Genomic DNA, 6443 nt, shown 5'->3' on the forward strand with positions numbered 1-6443 from the left:
TGTCCCTCTTGATTTTTCAGCAGAGCACAGGTTGTGCGCCTCCCTCGTTGCCGCTGCGATGGCACAGCGGTGCCTCCTCTCTCTGTTCAGAAGGGGAGGAGGCCGCCTCTTTTGAATCGCTGTGGACAGTGCAGATTTGGTCCTGGTCTCGTCATGACCGGGCTGGTCACACTGTACTTTTCTCCCCCTGGGATTCAGCTGCTTTCTCTGACTGGTCGCTCCTATGATGCTGAAGTGAGGTGGGGTGAGCCATGTTCCATGGCCTGGGGAAGTTGGGGTGTTTACCGACAGACTTGGCTCTTAGTTAAGGGATGCTCTGCGGTGTTAGTTCATTTCTGCTCTAACAAATTTTCTCCAGAGCTGGTGGCCGCCTGCCTTTGGGGCTCTTTTCTTTCGCCCATTATTTATTTGCTGTAGCGCTTTGGCTCCTGGCTAACTGACCCAGCTGGGTCGGGTGCCTAGTCCTTGGTGAAATAGCCTGTCTTCTGAGGCGTGTCTCTTGGCTTCAGTGATTTTCAGGAAACCAGAGGCTAAGAAAAGTGACCCTGGAGAGGGAGCCCTGAGTAGCAGCAGCCCCCCTTCTTCAGGACTCAGAGAGGACGCCCCTGGGGTGAGATGAGGAACCTTTCCTCTAGGCTGAAGTGCCAACAGCATTCCCTGGGGAGCACGCGGCCCTGTCCACACCTGCCTTAGGCTGGGGCCGGCCTCGCCGGCTTCGTGGTTTAGAGCGTAGTTTTGTGGTCAGAAGGGACTCTTCAGAACTTCACTTTGTTTTTTTTCAATTAACGTTAAGAAACCTTGCTTTTCCTTAGCCTTTAAGTTCCAGTTGCAATTTATGCTCTGACAAATTTTCACAGCCCCTCTCAAGGGGAGTTGGTGCGATTTTGGGTCCTGTTGGGAGCAGTTAGGAACAAAGCCCACTTCCCACTCCCGCTCCCCACAAGCCAAGGGGTCGCAGGCTTGGGGGCGCAGACCTTTGTGGGTCCTGTTCTGCCCTGGGCTGGCCGGTCCCCAGCATGTTTCTCCTGGTTCCAGGAGGGCGGGCTGGCTCCAGGGGGCCTGCCACCTGTGCTGTCTGTCACAGACCAGGTGCCTGGCTTCACGCCTTGAAATTCTTAATTGGTTTTTTGAAGGAGGCGGCCCCGAGTTTTCTTTTAGCACCGGGCCCTCTGCATCATTTACCTGGTTGGTCCTGAAGAGGGGCAGTTACAGACCAGACTGGATCCCTGGAATATTACTGAGGGCGGCGAGAGGAGAGGGAGCAGCTCACCCGAGGAGGGGGGGTTGTGAAAAAGGCTGGGGTTCAGGGGAGAGAGCGGAGGGTGGGTGCAGAGGGGAAGGGCAAGGGGCTGGCTTGAGACCCGAGAGGGCAATAGGACGGGAGAGGAGCCATTTTGCGTGGGGCTCAGGAAGGCGAGAGCATCTGTGATAATCCTTGATAATCTGCCCCGGGGGATGCGGGGCGGCCCCTCAGACGGGGCCCGGGGGCAGCGCTGGGTCTGCTTTGATTCTTCACTGTATGAGCCCCAGTGGGGGGGTCGCACAACAGCCTGGAGCTCATGCTCCAAACGGTAGCCGTCACACAATGGCAAGCTTCCTAGGGAGCTCGGTGGCAGCAGAAGGTGTTTTCTGTGACAAGCTGCAGGCTCCCGGTCGGTCGGTCGGATGGTCGGCGGGTCGGTCGGTGGGTCGGGCACTGGTGAAACGGTGGCGTAGACCCCCGATGTTCCTATCGCTGGTTTAACATGACGGAGCACATGCCCTGTGGTCTGTATCCGTGGGCTTGAGCCCGTGGTCCGGACCCCGTGGACTGCTCTGTGCCTTTTAAAAAACTACTTTCTCAGCTTCTGACCCTCCATCTAGTCTGAATTCTTTATGTCTCTGCTGGATCGCCCCCCCCCCCCCCATGGCACTCCAACTCATCCACCTTAAAAATGTCCACTTACAAGGACAACAGACACTGTGGCCAGTGCCACCAACCACTCCCGTCTCTTTCCGCCTATTTCTCCGTCAGGTCCGACTCTTCCCACCTGGCCAGCATCCCCACCCTTCTCCCTGCGACTGAGCGGCCCCCTGGCCGACGTGTGGTCTCTGGAGAGCCAGTGTGCGTGCACTGCCCCTGCGGTATCTGCCCCACCCACCTGCCTTCCCTGTCCGGGCGGCTGCTCCCTGAGGCCAGCTCCCCAGGCTCCTCACCCTACATGGATGTGCTGGAGAAAATCCTCCAGGATGGGGCGTCTCCAGCAAGACTGTGACCCTGGGGGCCCAGGGGAGGGTCTCTGCGGGGTGCCAGCTCTGTCCTGGGCGGCGGCAGCTGGGCTGGGGAACTGATAAGTATTTTTCTCAGGCGGGTGGGGGCCCCCTCTGATGCAGAGGGTGAATTTAAGCTCACTCCTCGGTTCATGGCAGGTCATTATCCCCAAATTCTATTAATCTTTCATGTGGGAGAGCTGCATCCTGGGGTTTCAGTGGGCTAACTGAGTCTTGCTCTCTTCGTTAGATGCTTTCTTTGCCGTCTCTATCTCTTACACGGCTGCTCCCCAACCCTTGAAGCAGAGCCCAGTCGGGGGATCGGCCTTCTCAGCTTGGCGCAACCACAACTTCTTCTGCGGCCCATCTTTCATCTTCATTTTGCTTTACTTCCTCCGTTTGCACGTCATGGCCGCGCCATCTCCATAATAGGAAATTGCTGGGTACCAGTTTGTTCACTCTTTCTTTGTTGAATAAATCGCCGTCAGCAGCGGCGTGATACATGTTTTCTGTTGCTTCCATTTCGCTCGTTTTGTGCTGCTGCTTTTCTTCTTCAATCAGTGGACAGACGGACCGGACCTTGGGACCGACAAGGTGCCCTGGCGGAGGGCGGAGGGCGGAGGGCGGAGGGCGCAGGGTGGGGCAGGGCGTGTTTATTAAAGCTGGGGACAGTGGCACAGGGAAGGGCCGAGGATAGAAGAAGCAACAGGAGGGAGCCGAGGCGGGGACGTGAGCCCAGGCAGGGCTGCTTGGGTTCGCTAAGAAGTCAGAGAAAAGGGGGCCCTGGGGACAGGTTCAGGGGGTTGGTCTAGGACGGGCTGCCGCTGCCCATCGCTCTCCTGGTTGCACGTCTTGTGGGGACCCTTAGAGTTTAGCAGATGTGTGCCTGAGGGGGAAGGAGGGGGGAAGGGAAAGGCGGGGGTGTGCTCCTGGGAGGGAGAGCGCGCCTACACCATGCTTTTAACACGTGATCTTCCTCCTCTGCATTCTTAAAACCTACAGAGATTACCCAAAGAGCTTTTGTTTATGTGGGTTAAAACTATTGATATTTACCACATTAGAAATCAAAACGGAGATGGTAAAAAAAATACTGATTCATTTGAAAATAGCAACGAGGAACACATTGCATGGGAACATAAATAACATGTTAGCAGTATTATGAAAATAGTTTTGACCCTGCAGACTGTCCTGCAGTAATGTGTCAGTTTGTTGCACAAAGTGAAAAGGTGCTATGAAGGACAAAGTTTAGAAAACGAATTTTACTTGTATTATTTTATAATATCTGCACCTGGAAAGAAACTGTGACATGCATTATATTTTAGCAAAGTTTGCTCAGGCTTTATGGGCGTGCCTCCTGGGTTTACTGATCAACACCATTGGCTATAATGTGGAAGGTTATTCTAGATGACAGAGACTCTGTGTCTTAGCAGAAAACTTTTTGGTGCTTTATGTTGAATTTGTCATGTCCTAGAACAGATTATTTTAAAACACACTGAACAGAAACTCCTCACTTATGAACAGGCTATGTCTATACTTCTCTGCTTATTTTAATTATTTCATAAGCCAAGCCTGCATAGGTGTGTTTTTTTTAGAAAAAAGAAAATTAAGATATTATTTACCTTTTTAGAGAGTTAAGTCAATGGGTTTTAGTATATTTATTGGTTGTACAACCACCACCACTATCTAATTCTACCTAATTTCAGAACATTTTCAAAATGAAACCCCATGCCCGTTAGCAGTCACTCCCTGTTACTCTCTCCCCACCCGCAGCCCCTGGGAACCATGAATCTACTTTCAGTCTCAATGTATTTGCCTATTCTGGACATTTCGTGTAAATGGAATTATACCGTATGTGGCCTTTTGTGGTTGGCTTTTTTGCTTAGCACAGTGTTTTTGAAGTTCATCCATGTTGTAGCATATATCAGTGTTTCATTGCATTTTATGGGCGAATAATCTGCCATTGTATGGATTTACCACATTTTGTTTATCCATTCATCAGCTGATGGACGGTTGGGTTGTTTCCACTTTTTGGCTATTTTGAATTATGCTGCTATGAGCATTTGTGTGTAAGTTTTTATGTGGACCTATATCTTCAATACTATTGGGTCTGTGTACTTTTAAAAATTTTATCAATTAAATGGGTAACCAAGGTTTGTTTGTCAAGAGTCTATGATCACATATTAGTCAAGTGCCTGAATCTCTTCTGACAACTCTTCAGGTTTTGCCTTCGCAAATAATTTAATAAATATAGAAAAAAAATGAAAGGGAACTTTCAGGATATCTTTTACACCTCCGATGATCTTTGAGATTTCCCAGAGGAGCTCTGGAAAATCACAGAGATTTGTTTTTGCACCTTACTAAAAAAGATGCTAGGAATGATTAGGTTTGTTTGATAAGTTACGATTGTAAGATTTGCATGAGGAGAGTTGTCAGATCAGAAGACATGTTCAGCTTTCCTGAGCTTAAGCTTATACGGATGAAATGTTAATGGATTTTAGACATTGTATGTTTGTTCTGTGGGGAGTCCCTGGCCGTTTGTCAGTCCCCCACTGCCCACATGTTTTTACCCTCAGGGAAAACACTCATCTAAAGTCTTATGAAATAGTTCTGGCCTATTCCCTGATAGAGAAGGTTACGCCCTCCATGCTGATATCGTTGGTTAGAGTGATAAATTCATCATGGCCATGAAGTCGCCGCCACCTGTTTTTGTTTACTGTGGTGCTTGTCTGAGGCTCGGCTCTAAGATGCAGGCCGCAGCTCGTGTCTTCAATGAAAAAAAGGACAGTCTTAGAGCTCATAGTAATGACTGTACCACGTACTTCAAACCATCCATACCTTAAAGGGTGGCCTCTTGGATGCAGGCTTCTGAGCTGACATCGCTTAAGCAACTCTCAGACAATACCCGGGGGCCGAGCCAGGATTTCCAGGGTTCCTCTTAGGTTAGAAGCAGATGGCTTCAGGAGAGCGGACTGCTAACCCAAGGTCCAGCGGGACAGGAATGAATGACACAGGGCTGCATGAAGGGGAGGAGGAATTCCCTCGTGGTTGTAAACTCTCGGTGCTGTTGATTTAATGCTCTGTGAGGAACCCTTTCCTCTTCAGCTCCCCATCACCCACAGTTTAGTAGACTCGGCTTTTGTAAATGGAAATAAAACTCTGCAAAATTATATTTGGCTTCTCACTGGTGTGCAGTGGTATCTCCTTGTGGCTTTCACTTGCATTTCCCCACTGTGTTTGCCGTTCACATCTGCCCTTCTGAGAGATGGCAGGAGCTGAGATGTTGAAGGATTCTCGCACACTGTCCTTTCCAAGCGTCTCATTCTACAGATGGGGAACTTGAGACCCAGAAAGGGGGTGTCTGGCCCACTTCTCCCAGCAGACTGTGGCCTCCGAATGAAGCAAAGGGCAGGCGTAAGGAGGACCGAGCACCCTAGGCCAGGCTTTTGGGCACTTTTCAGCACCTTGACCTCTTCAGCGCCACCCCTGCCCCTGGAGGTGAGCTCCGGGGCCGGGGCAGACCAAATTGCTCCCTCGGGGTGTCTGCCAGGTTTGGAGGGCTCAGGTCCCCAAAGCGGGAGGCAGTATACCAGGTGGCCCTCTTCTCTGAGGGGTGGCTGGGGTGAGTAGGACTTCACAGGTTTGGAACCAACTGAGTCCTGTGAGCCCTGGGCAGCCCCTGGATGCCCAGCTGGGACTAGAGGCGGCAGCCACAGTAAATATTGTCCCCACGGCTACCACTGGGTCATACTGTGCGCCAGGCACTGTGCTATGCGTGTGCGCCTAGGATTATCTTAGTCCTCACAGAAGCACCGAGGGAGACACATCCTTACCCACACTTCACACTGGGACAGGAACCCGGGTGGGCAGGGCTGTGTTTTTGCCTATGTGTTTGCTTCGTGTTGCTGCTGTAACCAATCATCACAAATTTGGTGGCTTAAAACAACACGAATGTGCCCCAGTCAGTGTGGCTCAGTGGTCGGAGTGTCGGCCCACACACCAAAGGGTCGCAGGTATGGTTACCAGTCAAGGGCATGTACCTGGGTTGCAGGTTCTCTCCAGGGGCACGTGAGGGAGGCAGCTGATCGATGTGTCTCTCTCACACCGATGTTTCTCTCTCTCCCCACCCCTTCCCTTCCACTCTCTCTAAAAAAAAAAGAAAAAAAAATCAGTGGAAAAAATATCCTCAGGTGCAG

The sequence above is a fragment of the Miniopterus schreibersii genome (genome assembly GCF_964146895.1).
Source record: "Miniopterus schreibersii genome assembly, chromosome: 18".
NCBI classification, from domain to species: Eukaryota; Metazoa; Chordata; class Mammalia; order Chiroptera; family Miniopteridae; genus Miniopterus; species Miniopterus schreibersii.